The sequence below is a fragment of the Bufo bufo genome, chromosome 2, assembly GCF_905171765.1.
Source record: "Bufo bufo chromosome 2, aBufBuf1.1, whole genome shotgun sequence".
In the NCBI taxonomy this organism is placed as follows: Eukaryota; Metazoa; Chordata; class Amphibia; order Anura; family Bufonidae; genus Bufo; species Bufo bufo.
Window position 1 is genome coordinate 160,653,735 of NC_053390.1, and position 27,080 is coordinate 160,680,814.

Genomic DNA, 27,080 nt, shown 5'->3' on the forward strand with positions numbered 1-27,080 from the left:
CCCTATTTTCCAGCTTCACTCAGCTCAGACTCCCTGGGTTAGCCCCCTTTTTTGGCTACCCGCGTCACGTGGCTAAAGGCACACCACTAGCCAAGGTTAGGTTCTACCGTGTCCAGTACACATCCTCTTCCCAACACTTTCCCCGGAGCCTTGACCACAAATATAGTTAGATATATCACATTACAGGTCTTATACAGTCTTTTAAAAGCATATAACTATCCCCCCTGTCCACCTTATAAAGAGCGAAATATAAAGTTTTATAACCTGCTTCTTCGGTCAGCAATCTGCCCAAGGGGCGGCGTTTCATGTGAAAATGCGCCCAGCCAGCCTTCCCAACTGCTGTTCTTAAGCCCCGCCCAGCTCATCATTATTCACTTCGCTGGGCGGCGGCTAGAACTCTCCCCAGTCCCGATCCTGCGCAATTCAATCCTCCGGGCATCGCAGGTGCTTCTAAACTTCTAAGCCTTCTAACGTCCCAAAAAAAAAAATGTAATTTACAGTAGACATATTGGAAATGTAAAGTAATAATTATTTTAGTGTTTTTTTCCCCAATTTTTTTAGTAAATTTGGTAATTTTATTTTTTTATAAAATAAAATGAAATATTTTGACTCAAATTTACCACTGTCATGAAGTACAATATGTGACGAGAAAAACAATCTCAGAATGGCCTGGATAAGTAAAAGCATTTTAAAGTTATCACCACAAAGTGACACATGTCAGATTTGCAAAAATCTGCCTGGGATTTAGGCCTCATGCACACGACCGTTCCGTATTTTGCGGTCCGCAAAAAACGGAAGCCGACCGTGTACCTCCCGCAATTTGAGGAACGGAACGGGCGGCCCATTGTAGAATTGCCTATTGTCCGCAAAGCGCGAACAAGAATAGGACAGGTTATATTTTTTTGCGGACCATGGAACGGAGCAATGGATGCGGACAGCACACTGAGTGCTGTCTGCATCTTTTGCGGCCCCATTGAATTGAATAGGTCCGCATCCGTGCCGCAAAAACTTTCACACGACAGTTTTTTTTTTTTTTTGTTCTTCTTTTCGTTTACGAGCCGTTTTTTCTGTTCGTATACGCAACCATTTATTTCAATGGTTCCGCAAAAAAATGAAATGTGTTCCGTATGCATTCTGTTTCCGTATTTCTGTTTTTCCATTCCATTAAAAGATAGAACATGTCCTATTGCCTGCAGATCACGTTCCGTGGCTCCATTCAAGTCAATGGGTCCGCAAAAAAAAGAACACATACGGAAATGCATCCGTATGTCTTCTGTATCCGTTCCGTTTTTGCGGAACCATCTATTGAAGATTTTATGCCCAGACCAATTTTTTCTATGTAATTACTGTATATGCCACAACGGAAACTAAAAACGGATCCGGAAAAACGGCCCGAAAAACTGAAAAATCCATACGGTCGTGTGAAAGAGGCCTTAAGGTGAAAATTGGCTCAGTACTTAAGGGGTTAATAACATTGGCTGTATATTAGGAGTTAGGCCTCATGCACACGACCATTGTTGTGTTCTGTGTCCGTTGTTCCGTTTTCCGTGATTTTCTGCGGACCCATTGACTTTCAATGGGTCCGTTAAAAACTCTGATAATGCACCGTTTGTCGTCCGCGTCCGTGATCCGTGTTTCCAGTCCGTCAAAAAAATATGACCGGTCCCCTTTTTTTTTTTTTTTTTTTTTTTTTTTTCGCGGACCCATTCAAGTCAATGGGTCCGTGAAAAAACACAGGGGCACACAAGATTGTCATCCGCGTCCGTTTTTTTTCCCTATCATTTGCAAGGCAAACTTTGATTTTTTTTTATTTATATTTTTTCACTTTTCATGTCTGGTGATCCTCCAAAAATAAAGGAAGGCCCACGGAAACCAGGGTGGATTTGATTTAAATCAAAATGATTTAAATCACTAGTCAGTAAGGCTTGATTTAAATCATAGTTTTCTACATAAAGACTAATTCTTGCTGGTATAACTTATAATATGCAAGTAGATGAAGATTTTTAGAATAACAACTTTTCATATTAGTTTGATTAGGTTGATTCTGCATTCATAGGTTTGTAGAAGTTGGGATTAAGGTATTTTTCTCAACTCTGTTCATGTTATAACATTTTTGCTGTGAAGAAGAGGCATGTGATCTCTGCTGAGTCAAAAGTAAACCAAGCATCTGTGATATCTTGTAGGCAGAGAAACTGCCCAATAATCTTACAAAAACCTCTGGAAGAGCATGACATTGTGAATGGATTAATGGAATTTATTTACCACAAAAATTACACATATAGAAACATAGAATGTGTCGGCAGATAAGAACCATTTGGCCCATCTAGTCTGCCCAATATACTGAATACTATGAATAGCCCCTGGCCCTATATTATATGAAGGATGACCCTATGCCTATCCCATGCATGCTTAAACTCCTTCTCTGTATTTGCAGCTACCACTTCTGCAGGAAGGCTATTCCATGCATCCACTACTCTCTCAGTAAAGTAATACTTCCTGATATTATTTTTAAACCTTTGCCCCTCTAATTTAAAACTATGTCCTCTTGTAGCAGTTTTTCTTCTTTTAAATATTCTCTCCTCTTTTACCGAGTTGATTCCCTTTATGTATTTAAAAGTTTCTATCATATCCCCTCTGTCTCGTCTTTCTTCCAAGCTATACATGTTAAGGTCCTTTAATCTTTCCTGGTAAGTTTTATCCTGCAATCAATGTACTAGTTTAGTAGCTCTTCTCTGAACTCTCTCCAAAGTATCAATATCCTTCTGGAGATATGGTCTCCAGTACTGCGCACAATACTCCAAATGAGGTCTCACTAGTGCTCTGTAGAGCGGCATGAGCACCTCCCTCTTTCTACTGGTAATGCCTCTCCCTATACACCCAAGCATTCTGCTAGCATTTCCTGCTGCTCTATGACATTGTCTGCTTACCTTTTAAGTCTTCTGAAATAATGACCCCTAAATCCCTTTCCTCAGATACTGAGGTTAGGACTGTATCACTGATTTTATATTCTGCTCTTTGGTTTTTATGCCCGAGGTGCATTATCTTGCACTTATCAACATAAAATTTTAGTTGCCAGATTTTCCTAAATCCTTTTCCATTTGGTGTATCCCTCCAGGAACATCAACCTTGTTACAAATCTTTGTGTCATCAGAAAAGACACACCTTACTATCGAGGCCTTCTGCAATATACACTGCTCAAAAAAATAAAGGGAACACTTAAACAACACAATGTAACTCCAAGTCAATCACACTTCTGTGAAATCAAACTGTCCACTTAGGAAGCAACACTGAGTGACAATCAATTTCACATGCTGTTGTGCAAATGGGATAGACAACAGGTGGAAATTAAAGGCAATTAGCAAGACACCCCCAATAAAGGAGTGGTTCTGCAGGTGTCGACCACAGAACACTTCTCAGTTCCTATGCTTCCTGGCTGATGTTTTGGTCACTTTTGAATGCTGGCGGTGCTTTCACTCTAGTGGTAGCATGAGACGGAGTCTACAACCCACACAAGTGGCTCAGGTAGTGCAGCTTATCCAGGATGGCACATCAATGCGAGCTGTGGCAAGAGGGTTTGCTGTGTCTGTCAGCGTAGTGTCCAGAGCATAGAGGCGCTACCAGGAGACAGGCCAGTACATCAGGAGACGTGAAGGAGGCCGTAGGAGGGCAACAACCCAGCAGCAGGACCGCTACCTCCGCCTTTGTGCAAGGAGGAACAGGAGGAGCACTGCCAGAGCCCTGCAAAATGACCTCCAGCAGGCCACAAATGTGCATGTGTCTGCTCAAACGGTCAGAAACACTCCATGAGGGTGATATGAGGGCCTGACGTCCACAGATGGGGGTTGTGCTTACAGCCCAACACCGTGCAGGACGTTTGGCATTTGCCAGAGAACACCAAGATTGGCATCCTGCTGTCCATGGATCTGTGCTAAAGGCATAGATCTGTTTCAGACAAAGTGTAAGTAAAATGCAGTACAAAACACTATATAGTGTACTGTATTATGCAGACATCCTGGATCTTCAAGAACCAAGTCGGTCTGGGTCAAAAAAAAGTTAAAAAAAGTGGAAAAAAAGTAAAAATCAAAAAACACAATTATCACTGATTAAAAATGAAAAAAATAAAATTCCCTACACATGCTTGGTATCACCACGTCTGTAACGACCTGATCTATAAAACGGCCATGTTACTTTCCCCGCACGGTGAACGCCATAAAAAATAAAATAAAAAAACTATTAAAATTGAAATTTTGCCCACCTTACTTCCCATAAAAGGTAATAAAAGTGATCAAAAAAGTCGCATGTACGCCAAAATATTACCAATCAAACCGTCATCTCATCCCGCAAAAATCATACCCTACCCAAGATAATCGCCCAAAAACTGAAAAAACTATGGCTCTTAGACTATGGAAACACTAAAACATGATTTTTTTTTTTTGTTTCAAAAATGAAATCATTGTGTAAAACTTGCCTAATATGTATACTTTTTTTTATTTAAGTTTTACACAATGATTTCATTTTTGAAACAAAAAAAATGTTTTCGTGTCTCCATAGTCTAAGAGCCATAGTTTTTTCAGTTTTTGAGCGATTATCTTAAGTAGGGTCTCATTTTTTGCGGGATGAGATGACAGTTTGGCACTATTTTGGGGTGCATATAACTTTTTGATCACTTGCCATTATACTTTTTGTGACGCAAGATGACAAAAAATGGCTTTTTTTACACCGTTTTTATTTTTATTTTTTTACGATGGTCACCTGAGGGGTTAGGTCATGTGATATTTTTATAGAGCCGGTCGTTACGGACGCGGCTATACCTAATATGTATACTTTTTTTAATTTATTTATCGCCGCGTCCTTATCGACCTGCTCTATAAAAATATCACATGACCTAACCCCTGTAAAAAAAATGCCATTTTTTTGTCATCTTACGTCACAAAAAGTATAATGGCAAGTGATCAAAAAGTTATATGCACCCCAAAATAGTGCCAATCAAACCGTCATCTTAACCCGCAAAAAATGAGACCCTACTTGAGATAATCGCCCAAAAACTGCAAAAACTATGGCTCTTAGACTATGGAGACACTAAAACATTTTTTTTTGTTTTAAAAATGAAATCATTGTGTAAAACTTAAATAAAAAAAATTGTATACATATTAGGTATCACCGCGTCCGTGACGACCTGCTCTATAAAATTACCACATGTTCTAACCTGTCAGATGAATGTTGTAAATAACAAAAAAAGTGCCAAAAAAGCTATTTCTTGTTACCTTGCCGCACAAAAAAGTGTAATATAGAGCAACCAAAAATCATATGTACCCTAAACTAGTACCAACAAAACTGCCACTCTATCCCGTAGTTTCTAAAATGGGGTCACTTTTTTGGAGTTTCTACTCTAGGGGTGCATCAGGGGGGCTTCAAATGGGACATGGTGTCAAAAAAACAGTCCAGCAAAATATGCCTTCCAAAAACCGTACGGCATTCCTTTCCTTCTGCGCCCTACCGTGTGCCCGTACAGCAGTTTACGACCACATGGGGTGTTTCTGTAAACTACAGAATCAGGGCCATAATTAGTGAATTTTGTTTGGCTGTTAACCCTTGCTTTGTAACTGGAAAAATATTAAAATGGAAAATCTGCCAAAAAGTGAAATTTTGAAATTGTATCTCTAATTTCCATTAAATATTGCGCAACACCTAAAGCGTTAAAGTTTGTAAAATCAGTTTTGAATACCTTGAGGGGTGTAGTTTCTTAGATGGGGTCACTTTTATGGAGTTTCTACTCTAGGGGTGCATCAGGGGGGCTTCAAATGAGACATGGTGCCAAAAAACCAGTCCAGCAAAATCTGGCTTCCAAAAACCATACGGCGTACCTTTCCCTCTACGCCCTACTGTGTGCCCGTACAGTAGTTTACGGCCACATATGAGGTGTTTCTGTAAACGGCAGAGTCAGGGCAATAAAGATAGTCTTGTTTGGCTGTTAACCCTTGCTTTTGTTAGTGGGGAAAAAATGGGTTAAAATGGAAAATTAGGCAAAAAAAATGAAATTCTCAAATTTCATCCCCATTTGCCAATAACTCTTGTGCAACACCTAAAGGGTTAACAAAGTTTGTAAAATCGGTTTTGAATACCTTGAGGGGTGTAGTTTATAGAATGGGGTCATTTTTGGGCGGTTTCTATTATGTAAGCCTCGCAAAGTGACTTCAGACCTGTAGTGGTCCCTAAAAACTGGGTTTTTGTAAATTGCTGAAAAATTTCAAGATTTGCTTCTAAACTTCTAAGCCTTGTAACATCCCCAAAAATGAAATATCATTCCCAAAATTATTCAAACATGAAGTAGACATATGGGGAATGTAAAGTCATCACAACTTTTGGGGGTATTACTATGTATTACAGAAGTAGAGAAACTGAAACTTTGAAATTTGCTAATTTTTCAAAATTTTGGGTTTTATCAGCACTTGGGCTGGGTTCACACGGGCGTTGCGGGAAAATGTGCGGGTGCGTTGTGGGAACACCTGCGATTTTTCCGCACGAGTGCAAAACATTGTAATGCGTTTTTCACTCGCGTGAGAAAAATCGCGCCTGTTTGGTACCCAAACCCGAACTTCTTCACAGAAGTTCGGGCTTGGGATCTGTGTTCTGTAGATTGTATTATTTTCCCTTATAACATAGTTATAAGGGAAAATAATAGAATTCTGAATACAGAATGCATAGTAAACTAGCGCTGGAGGGGTTAAAAAAATAAAAATTACCTAAAAATTCTTCTTCTTATTTTTTTTTTTTTTAACCCCTCCAGCGCTAGTTTACTATGCATTCTGTATTCAGAATTCTATTATTTTCCCTTATAACCATGTTATAAGGGAAAATAATAATGATCGGGTCTCCATCCCGATAGTCTCCTAGCAACCGTGCGTAAAAATCGCACCGCATCCGCACTTGCTTGCGGATGCTTGCGATTTTCACGCCACCCCATTCAATTCTATGGGGCCTGCGTTGCGTGAATAAAATAGAGCATGCTGCGATTTTCACGCAACGCATAAGTGATGCGTGAAAATCACCGCTCATGTGAACAGCCCCATAGAAATGAATGTGTCCGGATTCAGTGCAGGTGCAATGTGTTCAACTCGCGCGGAATACTCGCCCGTGTGAAAGGGGCCTTAAAGTGACACTGGTCAGATTTGCAAAAAAAGTCCTTAAGGTGAAATAGGGCTGAGTTAAACCCGAAAAATGTGAAAAAAAAGTTAGTCCATAAATGGCGTACATAAATCCGTTTTTTCCAATGCATTTTTTCATTGTGATCAAATGTAATCCGTTTTCACACGTTTTTTCCAGATCCGGCGGGCAGTTCTGGTGTCGGAATTGAACGCCGGATTAAAACAACGCTAGTGTGAAAGTAGCCTAAGATGGACAATAATTTTCTCATGTTTGGGGATTAGGGCTGCATGAGTGCAGAAAAATAGCTGTTTCTGCAGTGTCGATATCTGTGCCACTGGTCTAGTCTTCCTGCTGCTTGTATACAATCTGCGGTGATGACGTCATTATACACACTTAGCTGCAGTAGTCAAGTGCCGTACACGTCGCTCTGTAGGCAGGAGGACTGGACCTGCAGCACAGAGGATGGTGCTAGAGAAACGGGTAAGTATGCTTTAATTATTTTTTTTTACCGCATTTAAGTGGCTTTTCGTTATTTTTAATCTGACAACCCCTTTAACTTTTTTGGGTGTGGTAATAGGAAAAAAAGATATTCTGCCATTATTATTATTTTATTTATATATATTTATATATATTTATATATATTTTTTTTTTTTGGTAGGATGACATGTACTTGTCTTCCCTGATCTATCCTGTGATTTTATGTGGAGAATGTATTGTACCAGATTGTGAAAGCTTTGTGGAGCACCTCAGTCTTGCCAGTGCTTCAGATATTGGGCTGATCTGGTCACCCTGTCATGCTCCGCATCTCTTACTGCAGTCATGGTCTCCCACGGTTTCTAATGTGTGGCTGCACTTCACCAGTTTTTAAAGGGAATCTGTCACCAGCATATTATCCAAATTTTTTTTTCATGAATCCATGTGTAATAAAGTACCTTATATCCAGATGTCTTGTTCTTTTTATTGTGAGTCTTGTCATTTCTTCATAAAAAGGCTTTTTATGATATGCAAATCAAGCTGTAAGGAGCCCAGAGGGGCATTATTCTTTCTCCACGGTGCCCAGGAACGCCCCTCTAAAGTGCCGTGCCCGCCGAAATTTGAAAACGAATACCTCCTACAAGTTCAGCTAAATCGCCTCCCAGAGGCGCGGCTGAGTGCTCAAACCCCCTCCCCCCCAGCGCCGCGCTCTGCGGCAAACACCCCGAACCTCCTCTCGCCGCATCCTAAATCCTGCGGAGGCGCAGTGCCGGCGATTTCCTGCACAATGATAAAAAGACTGAGGGCAACAGCTTCAACAGCGTCACTGGGCATGCGCCGGTCCCAGTGACGCTGTTGCCCTCAGTCTTTTTATCATTGCGCAGGCGCAGGAAATCGCCGGCACTGCGCCTGCGCAGGATTTAGGATGCGGCGAGAGGAGGTTCGGGGTGTTTGCCGCAGAGCGCGGCGCTGGGGGGAGGGGGTTTGAGCACTCAGCCGCGCCTCTGGGAGGCGATTTAGCTGAACTTGTAGGAAGTATTCGTTTTCAAATTTCGGCGGGCACGGCACTTCAGAGGGGCGTTCCTGGGCACCGTGGAGAAAGAATAATGCCCCTCTGGGCTCCTTACAGCTTGATTTGCATATCATAAAAAGCCTTTTTATGAAGAAATGACAAGACTCACAATAAAAAGAACAAGACATCTGGATATAAGGTACTTTATTACACATGGATTCATGAAATTTTTTTTTTGCTAATATGCTAGTGACAGATTCCCTTTAAACTGGAAATACTAGTTCTTTTTTTTATAAAGATGTGGCACAAGAGATGGTGTCTTCAAGACTGTAGTGACATTATTTCCTGCGCTGCCTCTTTGTACAGTATATGCAATGACCATGACCTTTTTGCACTGCCATATGCTATAGTTATAAATTTTATAATGCACGTTAATAGTGAATTTGGGGGGATTTTCAGATGTGTTCAGCATCCAATAGGACATTTATTGTAGTTTGTACTATACAAATGGAGTATGGAGAGAGATTTATTTGTGCTTCATATTCCAGTCTTAAACTAGAATAAGTTGTGCTGAGTCTTATTTAGAGGTGGACACTTTTTAAATAAATTTAGCGTGTATTTGGCTGTGAGCTAGAAATTGAAATCTACTTCTGCCGAGCACTTGTACATTTCTGCTCTAATTTGTGCCAGTTTCTGACGCAAGTTATATTACCCAGTAGAATCACATTATTATGACCACCAGCTAATATCCAGAGAGTAACCGCAATGTACAGCACTGACAGCAGCTAGAAGTGACTCGGTAAGGTCCTGGTAGGTTGTCCCAGGTATCTGGAGCCAGGCTGACTGCAGTGCATCCCACAGCTGCCGAAGGGGTGCGTGGGGGAGCATCCATAGAGCAAACATGACTAAAGTTATTTAGTGGGCCAGGGTAGTACTTGAAGTCTTGTTCATGCTCTTCCAACAAATGTTGGATATTTCTAGCCATGTGACATGTCTCATTGTCTTCCTGGAAGATCCCAAATCAGCTGAGAGTGCCCTCCACGTGGATGAGTGGGCCCAGAAAAATGCCATGAAGACATTCCCCGGACCATAACGCTGCCACCACCAGCTTGTTCTTCCAGCAATGGTTGCAGGGTGTTAAACCATCGTCCAAATGGTGCAGAAAATGTGACTGCACAGAGAAGACGACCCTTTTCCAATCAGCGAAGGTCCAATTCCAATACTGCTGCGAAAATTGAAGCCTCTTTTGTCTATGCAGCTTTAACAGGTGCAGTGACCATCCCTCTGCTTCGATGCCTCGTGTTCAGTAAGGTTCACGAACTGTTTTAGACACATGTCTGGTATGCCCCTGGGTCAATTTGGCAGTGAGCTGCTCCACTGTAGCGTGTCGGTCCGCCCTCGCACCTCTTACATCAGTGGCGCTCTGCAGTTTTCACTGCGCTTATTCGCAATGACACAATTTTCTCACTCATGATACTTTCACCACAGCAGTTAACATACTGTGCAGTGTCAGTAATACTGCCACCCTCGGCCTAAAAGCCAATAATCATCCCTTTCTGCAACTCTGATAAATCTCCTCTTTAACCCATGACAGCAACGAGGCATATGTGTGCAGACAGCCTATCACATCCCATATATACCCACCAGACGTGACTTCCTTCATGAGCTACGTGCTGCTGACAACATCCAAAGTAGGAAGTGGTTATAATAATGGGACTCGACTGTGTATATATGATAGTCTACAGAAGACCCCACCCCCTCCTGCTAAACCACACCCACATTTATAATCTCATCCAAGAAATGTAAAGTGGCAAAATTGTGGTGCAATGCAATATTGTATCCTCCTGTAGACTGTTATTAAGGGGTTATATCAGGGTATTGCTATGGACTATCTTCTGGTAAGGCTGCTGGTGGAGAAAGGGCACTGCTGGAATCCCGACCAGTTCCCCGGGAACACTGGAAGCCCAGGTCTGCACATGGCTGCTGAGAAGGACCCCCCTCCCCCCCCCCAAAAGAAACTGGAAACACCAATCTGAGCCTTCACTGTAAACTGATATTATTTCATTCATAACTTCTAGTAGGAATAATAAAGGAATGATAGAACATAGTTATGATGTTGCTGAAGTGGATTCAAGTGTTGGCTAAAGCAGATATGTCAGATGTCCCTCTTTAAATTGCCCCATTTTTTTTTCATTGGCTCAAATACTTAAAGTGCTTTTCCAAGATTTATTATTATTTATGATTATTATTTTTATTCCGCCTCACTGCTTTTCCTAGGCCAATGACGTCGCGTTCATAATTTCCGGGGCCTAGGACCTTAGTGGGGCTGAGCTGCGATACGTCGGACCCCCTGAGGATAGGTCATCAGTAAAAAAAATAAAAAATCTCAGAAGTCTTTTAAATGCGAGTGAATAACCATAGATTGTGTGGTAGTTTGCACAGTTCTCGATTATGCAGTAACACGTATACATTGAGAAAATGAAGCTAGCTTTTATTGTTGGATTAGGTTACGTCTCTACCTTCCTGAATCCAGCTCTTTGGCTTTCACATGCAGGAACTAATCTTAGAGCAGATTTATCAGTGTGTAATTTTGGCACATACCGTACTTGGTTTTTCTATCTTATTAAATGTTGCTTAATAAAGACTTCCTGGGAATCTGCGCTCCAATGGAAAATTCTTTGTTGGAGCGTTTTACTTGATGTTTCCCGTGTTTGCAAATGTAGAGAATGTACCCATAAACTGCAGATCGGAACCAATGGCTGGTAGGTCCTTGTGCTTTCAGCTCGTACATGACAAACTTGTATTGGGACATGGGAGAAGCTCTGTCACCTCTTTGACCTGGCTTTGGTGGAGCTCTTGTTCTTGCTCATGAGCTTCATAGACAGCGTGATCTTAGAAGCATAATTCACAGCAGACATTACTATATCTCCTCGTGTGAGCAGAAGCATCCTAACAATGACCTCAGCCTTAACATTAACCCCTTAAGGACCCATGACTTACATGTACGTTATATCTGGCAGAGCCTTAAAGACCAGTGACGTACATGTACTTCATGGTGATCGGGCGGGTGCAGGAGCTGCGCCCGCCCGATCAGCGGCAGGGGTCCGGCAGTCACTGATAGCCGGACCCCTGCTGTATGCGCCGGCATCGATCAAAACATTGATGCCGGTGCATTAACACTCACACTGCCTCTGCACGTGCGAGATCATGTCGGGTCCGGGATGGCCATCGGGTCCCCGCGCTGCTGTGACGGGGATCCGATGGCAGGGAAGGCAGCACAATGCCTTCCTTAGGCATCATTGCTCCCTTCTGTGACGGCCTGTGAAATCCAGCTCCCTGGATCTCACAGGCAGGAAGCCTGTAAGTGTATTAGTGTGTAATACACTTACAGCCAATGCATTACAATACAGAAGTATTGTAAAGGGGATCAGACCCCCAAAAGTTGAAGTCCCAGAGTAGGACAAAAAAATAAAGTGAAAAAAAAAAAAAAGTTTTACAAAAAAATTTCAAGTAAAAAAATGGGGGGGAAAAAAAAGTAGACCTATTGGGCATCGCCACGTCCGTAAGAACCTGCTGTATAAAAATATCACATGACCTACATAAGACAGTCGCCCAAAAAATAAAAATAAGCTTTATTATGTAAAACTGAAACAACCAAAAAAGTTGTCATATTTGATATTGTCATAACAACCTGCTCTATAAAAATAGCACATGATCTAACCTGTCAGAGGAACATTGTAAATAACAAAAAATAAAAACTGTGCCAAAACAGCAATTTTTTTTTTTTGTTACCCTCCCTCACAAAAAGTGTAATCTAGAGCAGCTAAAAATCATATGTACCCTAAAATAGTACCAACAAAACTGCCACCTTATCCTGTAGTTTCCAAAATTTATTTGGAGTTTCTACTCTAGGGGTGCATCAGGGGGTCTTCAAATGTGACATGGCAACTTAACCACCTCACATCTGCCTATAGGATTTAAACATCCTATGGGTGGATGTTTATCTCTGAATGGACGGTCTAATCGTGCAGCTGCTGAGTGGGGGCCCGCTGTCAGTGACAGCAGGGCACCCCAGGAAGAAGGCAGGGACAGTTCCCAGGTGTCCCTGCCTTCTAGATCGCTGTATACACAGTGCTCAACGAGCACTGTGTATACAGATCAGGAAGCGTTTTGCGCTTCCTGTCCCTACCCGGTGGTCATGTGACCGCCGGGGCCGTGAGTGCAGGAGCTGTCGGGTCTTCTATAGACCATGATCAGCTCTGCACTGAGGCTGTACAGCGCAGTATTCTGCTGTACACCCTCTATGGGGGGTGTATTTCCCCTGTAACTGGGGCTACTATGTCAGCCCTAGTTGCAGGAGAAATCAATAGTGGGAAAAAAAAGAAGTTAAGTGTCCCCAGAAGTCTTGTATGACCTTATGGGGGATGTAAAGTGTAAAAAAAAAAATCCCCAATTACCATAAGTAATATAAAAAAAATAATGTTAAAAATAGAAAAAAATATATAATTATTGCGGCCCGCAATAACATGGTTATAAGGGAAAATAATAGCATTCTTAATACAGAATGCATAGTACAATAGGGCTGGAGGGGGTTAATAAAAAATAATTTAACTCACCTTAATCCACTTGTTCGCGCAGCCGGCATCTGTCTTGTTCTGTGAGGAATAGGACCTTTGATGACGTCACTATGCTCATCACATGGTCCGTCACATGATGCATAACTATGGTGATGGATCATGTGACGGACCATGTGATGAACGCAGTGACGTCATCAAAGGTCCTATTGCTCACAGAACGAGACAGAAGAGATGCTGGCTGCGTGAACAAGTGTATTAAGGGGAGTTAAAATATATATAAATTTTTTTTTTAACCCCTCCAGCCCTATTGTACTAAGCATTCTGTATTAAGAATGCTATTTTCCCTTATAACCATGTTATAAGGGGAAATAATACAATCTAGACTACAACTAATATCACTATCTGTATATAGGTATCACTATCTGTTTTAAAAGCAGAGAATTTTTGGTATTTTTTATTTTTTTTTTATAAATAAAAATGAAATCTTTGGACTCGCATTTACCACTGTCATGAAGTAGGATATGTGACGAGAAAACAGTCTCATAATGGCCTGGATAAGAAAGCGTTTTAAAGTTATTACCACATAAAATGACATGTCAGATTTGCAAAAAATGTCCTGGTCCTTAAGGTGAAAAATGGCAGGGTCCTGAAGGGGTTCAATGCATAGACAGGCGACTGAAATAACATGGATTATGTCTGGACTTTGCTCACCTGCTGCCTTATATATTCCAGCCCCTGACAGCTGCCAGTCAGTTCTTGAATTTGATGTGTTGAGAAAGTGATAAACGTAAGGATCTGATCAATGGCAAGTCGTGTTGGGGGTGATCCTGGTGGTTGGTAAATGTCCAAGAAAAGCCAATGAAAGCTAACAGGTGAATCAGGGTCACGGGGCACCTAAAGTCCATTAATGATCATAGTGATAAGTGGCCGGCCTGTCTGGTCTGATCCTGCCAAAGAACTGCTTTAACACAGTTTCAGAAAAAAGTTATTGTTTCCCAGCTGAAGTTTAGGGCTGCCACATTTCTGCACTTCCTGATTATTATGAGGACAGTGACTTGTATCTTGATAGATTCATAGGAGTTCCATAGATAGCCAAGTACAGCACTGGGCCTAATATGTTGAGATTTCCTGTTCTATTCAGGTAACTCTTCATTAGCTCTGTATAAGGCCTCTTGCACACTACCTTATGTATTTTGCGATCCTCAAAATCGGAGCCGCAAAAAATACGGATGACATCCGTGTGCATTCCATATTTTACGGAATAGCTGGCACCTAATAGAACAGTACTAGCCTTGTCGGTAATGCGGACAATATTAGGACATGTTCTATTTTTATTTTTTTTTGCGGAACGGAAATACGGAAACGGAATGGACACTGAATTAAAATATGTTCGTGAGCAAGAGGTCAAACACCCACAAAAAAAAAAAATAAAAAAAAAATTCATAAATTTGATTGAAACAATAGGTCATTTACTGACGACACAATCCCTTTTAAGGCTTATTTCACACAAATGATACACGTTGTGTGGTTTTGTCTGCGATTGTGTTCAGTGTTTCAGTTTTTTCCATGTGGATGAAATCCATTTTTTGATGCAAGTGATAAAAACTGATTACGGTAACACTCATCAATGAGAACCGCAATGCATCTGGATGTCTTCCGTTTTTCACACAAGCTCCATTCACGTCTATGGAGCCAGGGGCGCTTGAAAACCGCACAATATAGAAGATGCCGCGATATTTCCTGAACTGAGAGATGATCAGTGATAAACGATGCTCATGGGTCATCACAGCAGTTAGCTGATTCCTGGGATTTGTCCTGCATTGTGTTCACCTGATGAATGTTATCTTGAGACCACTGAACCATAAGACGTGGCTAAAATGCAGTACTCTTGCTGCATTCACTCAGGATGCTTCCAAACCTATAAAGAACAGAAGTGTTTTCCTTGCCAAGCATATGGCGTAAATGGCCTTCGCTGCCATCTCTTTTTGTGCGCCTTGTTCCATTTGTTTGCCACATTTGAAAGGAAACTTGCATGTAATGTTCTTCACAGTATACCCATTAAAACTTTAAGCTTTGTTTCCTGCTGTTCTCTGTGCGCTGCATGCCAGTTGAATTTTACTTGGATTCGGGCACTCATCTCATGTGTGCCAGGAATCTAGTATCGCTACTTACTAATGCATACAGAAAATGTATCCAGATGCTTTCTATCTGTGTCTCAATTCTTCTTTCAGTAAAGAGAGGCCCTCTGATCCACCTCCTTTGTAGATGACTCTCACAAAGGGCTGGAGAGTGTGCCGCGCTGCATAGTAACGAGTGCAAGCTGACTTTTCAGATAGTATGGAGGAAAGGTGTGGCATATATTGAAATGTTGCTAAAATGTGGTAATTAGTACCACAGTGCTTAGTCTTTGCATCTACATACTTCCTGTTCTGTTCCGGTAACTTTTCAGTAGGTATCACAGGCAGGATGACTATGACAGGATATACACTCACCTAAAGAATTATTAGGAACACCATACTAATACGGTGTTGGACCCCCTTTTGCCTTCAGAACTGCCTTAATTCTACGTGGCATTGATTCAACAAGTGCTGATAGCATTCTTTAGAAATGTTGGCCCATATTGATAGGATAGCATCTTGCAGTTGATGGAGATTTGAGGGATGCACATCCAGGGCACGAAGCTCCCGTTCCACCACATCCCAAAGATGCTCTATTGGGTTGAGATCTGGTGACTGTGGGGGCCATTTTAGTACAGTGAACTCATTGTCATGTTCATGAAACCAATTTGAAATGATTCGAGCTTTGTGACATGGTGCATTATCCTGCTGGAAGTAGCCATCAGAGGATGGATACATGTTCTCATTCTGTTTACGCCAAATTCGGACTCTACCATTTGAATGTCTCAACAGAAATCAAGACTCATCAGACCAGGCAACATTTTTCCAGTCTTCAACAGTCCAATTTTGGTGAGCTCGTGCAAATTGTAGCCTCTTTTTCCTATTTGTAGTGGAGATGAGTGTGACCCGATGGGGTCTTCTGCTGTTGTAGCCCATCCGCCTCAAGGTTGTGCGTGTTGTGGCTTCACAAATGCTTTGCTGCATACCTCGGTTGTAACGAGTGGTTATTTCAGTCAACGTTGCTCTTCTATCAGCTTGAATCAGTCGGCCCATTCTCCTCTAGCATCCACAAGGCATTTTTGCCCACAGGACTGCCGCATACTGGCTGTTTTTCCCTTTTTACACCATTCTTTGTAAACCCTAGAAATGGTTGTGCGTAAAAATCCCAGTAACTGAGCAGATTGTGAAATACTCAGACCGGCCCGTCTGGCACCAACAACCATGCCACGCTCAAAATTGCTTAAATCACCTTTCTTTCCCATTCTGACATTCAGTTTGGAGTTCAGGAGATTGTCTTGACCAGGACCCCCCCCCCCCCCCCCCCCTAAATGCATTGAAGCAACTGCCATGTGATTGGTTGACTAGATAATTGCATTAATGAGAAATAGAACAGGTGTTCCTAATAATTCTTTAGGTGAGTGTATATCCCTTCCCTCTAACCTGAACTCCCTGAGTAATTTTAATCACATTTTTGAGTTCCTTGTCTAACAGTAAGTAATTTTAAAGGATAATATCAATATCAATTAAGTAGAATTTTAATAAAACTATTCAGTGAGGGTGCGAAAGTAAAGCTCAGGTCCTCTGGAGTCGCCAATAAGGAGATAAATACAGGAGTATAGCATTGCACGCTTCCTGAGAGGTCCTGTCATTACATTTAATGCACATCAGCCAAGGTTTTTCGCCAGGAACACAAGTTTGTCCACAGTCTCGGGCTTCAGTGCAGATCGGTGGCATGTTACTATATTGCAACTGGTGCTGAATGCCCTTTCTGAGGGGGCACTTGTGGCAGGAATGCAAAGATATATTTCTTGGCTAGGCTTGCCACCCTGGGAAAATTAGCCTGGTGCAGCCTCCACCACTTCAGTGGGTCAGCTTCTCCTTCTACATCGAGTGCCTGCAGGTAACTCTTAGGCTCAATTTCAATCGCTTCTCTGTCAGTGAGGGCAGCTGGGCCAGGCTGAGCGGATGCATTTTTGAAAAAGCTGCCCAGACTTCGTTTACTCCTTGGGTTCTCTCTGGGCTTCTCCAGCAGCTCCTGTGCTTGTGTGTGATGGTGATGACTGACTCTGTTGCAGACACAGCTTGCGGTTGCGTCTCTAGCAGTGCCTGAATTTCTGCTGCTGCTTTTGTGAAGATGAACTCTTTTCGGTCATCTGCTATATATGATGATGATCTGAAGCGTGGGTCGACCCAAGGAGGCCATATCCAGGAGGTAATCAGTTGCAGGGTCTGAGTACTTATTTAAATACTTGAGGATGGCTCTCCATGTCCTTCGTCAGGTCCGTGTCAATGTCCTCATCAGCTAGAGGAAGAACTGTGGTGTTTAGAAGATGGAGCACAGGTTTGACATACGACACACTCACATACTCTTCTCCAGACAGAGCATCTGTGAACTCCAACAGGAGACTGAGGGTCTTGTTCATAGATTCTAACACATCAATATCCTGCCAAGTGGGTACCAGGTGCCTGGTTTTCCTGTCTGCTTTCAGGACCTGTGATATGGCCTTCACTTGTTCAAGCAGCCGCTGAATCATCTGTTGTCGAGACCCCCATCTTGTTGGTGTTTCAGTGATGAGGCGGTGAGTAGGCAGGTTTAGCTCGGCCTGGGCATTAGCCATTTCTCTCTTCCTTTTCCAAGTGTAAGAAAAGGCACTCACTATTTCTTGCATTTGCCAATGGCATGTTCAACACGGGCGTCTTTCACACTTCTCTCCAAGGACAAAATTGGAAGATATCATTAGCACATCAACCCCAGTGCATAATGTAACTAGTCTAGGACTAAAAGGACTGTTTACCTACCGATGGCCAGGTGGAGCCTGTGACCAAAGCACTGCAGTCTTGTCCAGCCGTTCATTTCCACTGCTTTCACAATATTTGCGCCATTGTCGGTGGTTATGCAGACTTGTAACTCTTCTTTAAGTCCCCATGACTCCAGCGCTTCCTTCAATCCCTGAGATATCAGTTCCCCTGTATGATCTTTGGGGAAATAAGATGTCTGTAGGCATCTGCTGCACAACTTCCACTCGTCATTGATGAAGTGGACTGTGAGACTAATGTAAGGATCCATTGTGCGATTCGACCACAAGTCCGTAGTGGTTGCATAGTATTTTATGCTCCAGAGTTCTTTCTTCACTTGCTCGCGGACTTTGTCATTCAGTTTGGGCACTTCAGTTTGGCTAAAGTGTTTGCGGCTAGGTACCTCGTAACGTGGATCAAGTGTCTTAATCATGTTCTGAAAGCCGCTTTTCTCCACTGTAAGAAACGGCACCATGTCCTTACACAGGTACAGGGTAATGGCATTTGTAATATCAATCAACCGCCGATGCTTTCTCAATATCGGTCTGCAGGTGTGTAGGGGCAGGGCCACCTTTTTTCTTTCTACTTGACTGACTGGCCGTTTGTGGAGGAGGGCGCAGTTTTTGGCTATCTTCGTATTCCAAAACGTGCTTCACTTTGAGGTGATGAAACATATTGGTTGTATTCCCTCTTTGCTATTATTGTCGCCCGGCATAGTTTGCAGATTATATTTTTCTGTTCCACATCCGACATCTTAAACCCAAACCCAGGTCCATATGACCGACGTCGCACCGGTCTTCATGAGCACCTCCTCCTCTTCCTCACCACATGTAAGCTCCTCCATGAAGTTGACCAAAACAGGCACAGCTTGATGACATCTAGGGCGCCTGCAGGAAACTATTATTTTAGCAATCGAATACTCATCTCTAATGAGACAAATTTTCTCTTAAGACTTAAACTATTACTAACCTATTGCTAATTGCTTTCTAAAAACAATATTTTTATGTGCCTGTGGTATAGCAAATCATCAGCCCCATGCCATTTGCCATCAGTCAGCGTCAGGTGCTGATCTGATGGCACTGGCTCACTGCTGGGGGACACAGACCATGTCTGATGATGGCAAATGCCACATGGGGCTGATCTGATGGCACAGGCTCACTGGGGGACACATGTCTGATTCAGACATGTGTCCCCCAGTGAGCCAGTGCCATCAGATCAGCCATATTGGAGGCCTAGTGGCCACTGTTAATACTGCAAAATTTTAAGATTTTAAAATCTAGATATACATGGAGAGTAAAAAAAAAGTAACAAACATAATTATATTATGTAATAAACATAATTTTTTTATTAGAACAGTAGGTTGTTCTGATACTTTCTCATATAGTGACAATTAGTACTACACTGCACAGTATTTGCATCTATTTTATATCTACTCGGTCAAGTCACATTATTATGACCACTTCCTACTTTTGATGTCAGCAGTGCGCAGCTCATGAAGGAAGTCACGTGTGGTGAGCTGGCTTGGTGGGTATATATAGGATGTGGGGTGTTATAGACTGTCTGCTCACATATCCCTCGTTGCGATCATGGGTAAAAGGGGAGATTTATCAGAGTTGTAAAAAGGGATGATTATTGGCTTTTGGCCAAGGGTGGCAGTATTTCTGGAAATGCGTAGACTGAACTGTTTTCATGCTGCTGTGTTGAAAGTGTATCATGAATTGACAAACGGCAATATTGTGAATAAGGCTAGGACTACATGACTACATTTGTCGCTCAACAATTTTTATAATGATAGTCTATGGTGTCGCACTGCGACGCGACAGTCGCAAAAAATCCATTCGAGAGGGCTTTTTCTGTGACACCATAGACCAGGGATGGCCAACCTGAGGCTCTCCAGCTGTTGCAAAACTACAACTCCCAGCATGCACAGTCTGCCTACAGCTATCAACCTACAGCAGGGCATGGTGGGAGTTGTAGTTTTGCAACAGCTGGAGAGCCTCAGGTTGGCCATCCCTGCCATAGACTACCATTCTAAAAATTGTTGCGTGACAAATGTTGCAGTGTAGTTGTGCTCTGTCACGTGACTTATTGTCGCGCGATAAATGTCGTTGTGTACTGCCTGTGCCGTTCATAGTGCGCCCTGCGCCAATGAATGAAAGGGAAAGTCTAAGGCATATTGGTACCCCAGAGACTTTTTCCAGGACATGCGTGCCCTCTGAGTGCCGCCTCTAGCACCTGTGCCATAGGTTTGCCACCAGTGGTCTATCCTATGTTCACATTATGGAAGACTGCATGTGATGGCTGTGGTTGCCATTATGACAATGTGCTGCTTTCACTAGAAATGTGTTTCCTGTGTATATAAGAAGTTAACTGTCTTTCCACTACGCCCTTATGTCATTTTAAAGATTTTAGAATATCTTTTTTTTTATTTATTTTTGCAAAGAAAGAATTTGTGAACTTTGCAAACTTCCTTTAGTAGGAGGCTAGAAGCAACATCGCACATTGACCCTATTAATTTTGCCTGAAAGCTGCCAGATCCCATTTGTAGTCAATAGCCTGGCAGTCAACGATAGTATCCAGCTAGGCTGGATCCGGTGAACGCCGACACAACCTGCCAGATCCATTAAACGCGAATGTGAACCTACCCTAACAAGCAATTTAGATTTTCTGATGACACATAAGATGTTCGATGTGAATAAACCTATTAGGTTACTGACTGATAAAGGATTTCTGCAATGCACAAGTTGAAATGGATCACTGAAAATGTCTAGCCGGAAATGTCTTGGACGCCCTTTACGATGTGAATTTGATATTCCTGGCCTATGCTCATGATGGGTTCTCGGTATCAAATTGTCAGGGGTCTGAAACACTGGACCCCCACCGATCAGCTGTTCAAAGTGGCCCCAGCTCTCTGAGGGCCTAGGCCAGTGATGTCACTGTACATCAGTCACGTGACCTAGGCGCAGCTCTGTAACTTTCAAATAAATGGGACTGAGCTGCAATACCAAGCACAACCACTATCCAATGGACAGCACTATGCTTGGTAAGCAAAGAGGAGGCTGCAGCGCTCAGCGGTGCTCTGGTCAGTGCAGTAACCTCTTTAAACAGCTGATTGGTGGAGGTTGCTGGGTGTGGGACCCCTGCCAGTCTGATATTGATTACCTATTCTGAGGATAGGTCATCAATATCAAATTCCTGAATAACTACATTAATAATGAATTTATGAACTTTAAATTCCAAGAATGAATGGCATTGAATGAAAGGTGAGCAAGAACATTGAGGAAATATCTGATGTGATTGCAGATCATGTAGCCGACCTAAGCTTGCTCAGTAGAGGCTCTGTCTCCAGTCATGGATGATTACTACAACAAAATTGCCAACCTATTAAAGAGGACCTTTCACCACTCCAGACATGCCTGTTTTAATAACTTCATGCATTCCCCATGTTCTAGCAATTCTGGAACATCTATTCGTATGACTCTATGATGTGCCATTCCTCTATTATTTCTACCAGAAGTAATGAATGAATTGCTTTTAGCCTTCAGTAAGCAACTGCACTCTCCCAATCAGCCACATGGACCCGGCAGTCACTGACAGCCGGGCCCCTGCTGCACACATCGGCATTAGGTGAAGACTGTATGCCGTGGTCAGCTCTGACCGAGGCAAGCAGAGGGTTTGCGAAGGGTACGGGTGCCCTCCGTATCTATATCTGGTCCCCGCGCTGCAGTGGCGGGGACCTGATGGCAGAGAAGGCAAACCCGATGCCTTCCATAGGCATCGGGGCTTGCCTTCTACGGAAGCCTGTGAGATCCAGCCCTTAGGCCTCTTTCACACGGGCGTTGCGGAAAAATGTCCGGGTGCGTTGCGGGAACACCCACGATTTTTCCGCGCGAGTGCAAAACATTGTAATGCGTTTTGCACTCGCGTGAGAAAAATCGCGCGTGTTTGGTACCCAAACCCGAACTTCTTCATAGAAGTTCGGGCTTGGGATCGGTGTTCTGTAAATAGTATTATTTTCCCTTATAACATGGTTATAAGGGAAAATAATAGCATTCTGAATACAGAATGCTAAGTAAAACAGGGCTGGAGGGGGTTAAAAAAAATAAAAAATCATTTAACTCACCTTAATCCACTTGCTCGCGATGCGGGCATCTCCGTCTGACTCTTTCACTGTATAGGACCTGTGGAGAGCATTAACTATAGTTTAAGGACCTGGGATGACGTCACTCTGGTCATCACATGGTACGTCACATGATCTTTTACCATGGTGAATCACCATGGTAAAAGATCATGTGACGTACCATGTGATGACCGGAGTGACGTCATCCCAGGTCCTTAAACTATAGTTAATGCTCTCCACAGGTCCTATACAGTGAAAGAGTCAGACGGAGATGCCCGCATCGCGAGCAAGTGGATTAAGGTGAGTTAAATGATTTTTTATTTTTTTTAACCCCCTCCAGCCCTGTTTTACTTAGCATTCTGAATACATGTTATAAGGGAAAATAATAAGGTTCGGGTCTCCATCCCGATCGTCTCCTAGCAACCGTGCGTGAAAATCGCACCGCATCCGCACTTGCTTGCGGATGCTTGCGATTTTCACGCAACCCCATTCACTTCTATGGGGCCTGCGTTACGTGAAAAACGCACAAAGAGGAGCATGCTGCGATTTTCACGCAACGCAAAAGTGATGCGTGAAAATCACCGCTCGTGTGCACAGCCCCATAGAAATGAATGGGTCAGTATTCAGTGCGGGTGCAATGCGTTCACCTCCCGCATCGCATCCGCGCGGAATACTCGCTCGTGTGAAAGGGGCCTTAGGCTGGGTCTCACAGGCAGGCTGTCAGCGTAAAAGCTGACATGCAATGTATTACAATCCAGGATGTATTGTAATACATTGCAGAGTGGATCAGAACCCCAGGAGTTGAAGTCCCATAGTGGGACAAAAAAAAATATAGTAAAATGTTTTTTTATAAAAAATAAAATAATTTCCCCCAAAAAACACTGAACTGTAAAAAAAACAATGACATATTGGGTATTTCCACGTCCGTAACGACTGACTCTAAAAATATCACATGATCCACCCCCTCACCTGAAAGCCGTAGAAAAAATTCAATAAAAACTGTGCTAAAACATTTATTTTTTATTTTTTGTCACCTTACATCACAAAAAGTGCAACACCAAGCGATCAAAAAGACGTATGCCCCCCAAAATGCCACCAGTCACCTCATCCCACAAAAAATGAGCCCCTACCTAAGACAATCGCCCAAAACATTTAAAAAAACTATGGTTCTCAGAATATGGAGACAATAAAACATGATTTCTTTTTTTTTTGTTTCAAAAATGCTTTTGCGTTAAAAGTGAAAAAAAAAAAAAAAAGTTGCGATATTAATTATCGCATTGTCCGTAACAACCAGGTCTATTAAAATATCACATAACCTAACCCCTCAGATGAACACTGTTAAAAAAAGCCTTTTTTTTTTAAATTTATTTTTTGTCCCCTTACATCACAAAAATACCAAGCGATCAAAAAGCCATACGCACCCCAAAATAGTACTAATCAAACTGTCATCTTATCCCGCAAATAATGAGCCCCTACATGAGTCCCAAAAAATAACCATAAAACTATGGCTTACAGAATATGGAGACACTAAAAGAATCTTTTTTTTTTCTTCAAAAAATGCTTTATTATGTAAAATTTAAACAAACAAACAAATAAAAGTGCCATTTTGTTACCTTACCTCGCAAAAAGTGTAATATAGAGCAACCAAAAATCATATATACCCTAAAATAGTACCAACAAAACTGCCACCTTATCCAAAATGGGGTCACTTTTTTATTTTTGGGGGGGGGGGACTTTCTACTCCAAGGAGTGCATCAGGGGATCTTCAAATGTGACAAAGCAACTTAAAATTATCCCAGTGAAATCTGCCCTCCAAAAACCACATGGCTCTCCTTTCCTTCTGCACCCTGCCGTGTGCCCGTACAGCAGTTTACATTCGCAAATGGGGTGTTTCTCTAAACTACAGAATCAGGGTAATAAATATTGAGTTTTGTTTGGCTGTAAACCCTTGCTTTGTTACTGGGAAAAAATGGATTAAAATGAAAAATCTGCCCAAAAATGTGAAATTCTGAAATTTAATCTACATTTTACTTTAATTCTTGTGGAACACCTAAATTGTTAACAAAGTTTGTAATATCAGTCTTGAATACCTTTTTTAAGGGGTGTAGTTTCTAAAATGGGGCCATTAATGGGTGGTTTCTACTATGTAAGCCCCACAAAGTGACTTTAGACCTGAACAGGTCCTTTAAAAAGAGGGTTTTGGAAATGTTCTTAAAAATTTTAAGATTTGCTTCTGAAATTCTAATTCTTCTAACGTCCCAAAAAAAGAAAGTCATTTACAAAATGATCCAAACATAAAGTAGACATATGGGAATGTTAATAACCATTTTAGGAGGTATCGCAATCTGTTTTTAAAAGCAGAGAAACTGAAATTTTGAAAATTGCAAATTTATTTCCAATTTATTTAAAAAAAAAAAAAAAAATATATATATATATATATATATATATATATATATATATATATATATATATATATATATATTTTTTTTTTTTAATAAATAAAATCGAAATATTTTGACTCAAATTTACCACGGTCATGAAGTACAATATGTGACGAGAAAACTATCTCAGAATGGCTTGGATAGTAAAAGCGTTGTAAAGTTATCAACACAAAGTGACACATTGGAAGATTTGCAAAAAATGGCCTTGTCCTTAAGGTGAAAAATGGCAGGGTCCTGAAGGGGTACAACCAATAATATCAGACTAGGTTCTCTAAAAGTTATGAATGAATTGCTAGCGTCTGCAATAAGGGTACAGAGGGTGGTAACCAGTTTGGGAAGGGGGGGTGTACCTGCACAGACTCCCCACCCCCAACTTGTTACCACCCCTCTGTACCCTTATTGCAGACTGCTAGCAATTCATTCATAACTTCTAGTAGAAATAATAAAGGAATGGTGCAACATACAGACATAAGAATAGATGCTCCAGAATTGTTATTGGGGATGCATGAAGCTATTAAAACAGGCATGTCCTGGAGAGGTGACAGGTCTTTAACATCCTCTACATGATAAATGCCATTTGCTGAAGTGAGACAGCTTCTTTAACTAGATTTATAATCCAGAAATTAGAAATATTTCAGTTTTTATATGCACATGCAGGAAATTTTACTTATTTGAAAGTGTACGGTTGTGAAAAGGTTTCAAAACAGCCCAAAGGTGGTGATTGCAGGCATAAAGTTTACACTGGGTAAACATGTAGGATCTCGCAATTGGAGTGCCAGGGTCCACAGGGTCTAAACTTTCGTATGGATATGTGTTTTCTTCTTTTTTTTTTTTTTTTTTTTTTTTTTTTTTTTTTTTCTTAAATGAAATATATGGAATTGTAGGTTTATATAATATAGTTTTAATCTATTATCTAATGGAGGTATATATATTTTATTTATTTATTTTTTTCGCCTTAGCTTGGTGTGTTTAAAGGGCATCTGTCAGCAGATTTGTACCTATGACACTGGCTGACCTGTTATATGTGCACTTGGCAGCTGAAGGCATCTGTGTTGGTCCCATGTTCTTATGTGCCCGCCCGAGAAAAATGATGTTTTAATATATGCAAATGAGCCTCTAGGAACAATGTTATTGCCATTACACCTAGAGGCTCTGCCCTCTCTGCACTGGGGTCCAGGATCTGTACAAAATACAGAGAGGGCAATCAGACCTCATCTGACAGCCCCAATATTAATAAGACCCTCAATCAGAACTCAGATCAGACCCCTAATGTTAATAAGACCCCAGTAAGACCTCAGATCAGCCACCATTGTGTGCCCCCTGTTTTGAGCCCCCATGCAATCTGAGCCCCATGCCACTTATAAGACTCCATTATGAGCCCCCATGCCACAGATCAAATAAAATACACATTACACAAATAAAAAAACACTTACCTCTCCTGCTCTTGACTCCGCTGCTCCTCACCTCCAGCGCGCTCGGTCTTCTTCCTGCTGTGGCTGTGCTGTGACCTGACTCGCACAGCGTGAGGTCACAGAGAGCCCTCACACTTTGCGCAGCCATGGCACAGCTGAGGGGCCAGGATGCGGTGAGTACAGATCCCCCACTTTGGGGAAAAAAAAATGTGTCTTATGGGATGAAAAATACGGTAACTTGAAGAGCATGCTGCTGGGATTTTTCCTAAACTGTCTTGTAACTATTGATCTCAAAGGACACCTTCCTGATGTTCTGAAACCAGACTGCCAGTAGCAAGGAGATGTTCCCCTTGCCATGGTTTATTTCTGGTGATTTATCAGACAGGATTGCTAGGTTGGTGATGTCAGGCTTAATTTTATTTTGTTCCTGTAGTTACCGACAAGTATCTTCATGTTGTTTCTCCAGTAGGCAAAAAATAAAAAAAATAAAAAGCTTCCAATTAAATATCGTAAGATTTTGTCCTGAAATTGATTTATTTTGGCTGTTGTAATTGACCTGTTACTGCAGCATCTCCGCTCTTAAACTGGTTCTGCTCTCTGAGAGGCTCTTAAAAATAGTTTACTTCTCAGCCTGTTTGATTATTATTTTTTTTTTTCCTGTGACCACACACATGTGTATATATGTGTATATATATATATATATATATATATATATATATATATATATGTATGTATGTGTGTGTGGAGAGAGAGAGAGAGAGAGAGAGAGAGAGAGAGAGACAGAGACGCAGTGTACAGAAACACACACACGCGCGCAGTGTACAGAAACACACACACGCGCGCAGTGTACAGAAACACACACACGCGCGCAGTGTACAGAAACACACACACACGCGCAGTGTACAGAAACACACACACACGCGCAGTGTACAGAAACACACACACGCGCAGTGTACAGAAACACACACACACGCGCAGTGTACAG

General features: G+C 41.9%; 1 protein-coding gene across 1 annotated transcript in view; it reads left to right on the forward strand.

The window, feature by feature from the left end:
* The window catches only part of MAN2A1 (mannosidase alpha class 2A member 1), a 192,152-nt gene that overhangs the window by 16,927 nt on the left and 148,145 nt on the right, over positions 1–27,080 (forward strand). The gene's annotated exons all lie outside the window — the stretch shown is intronic.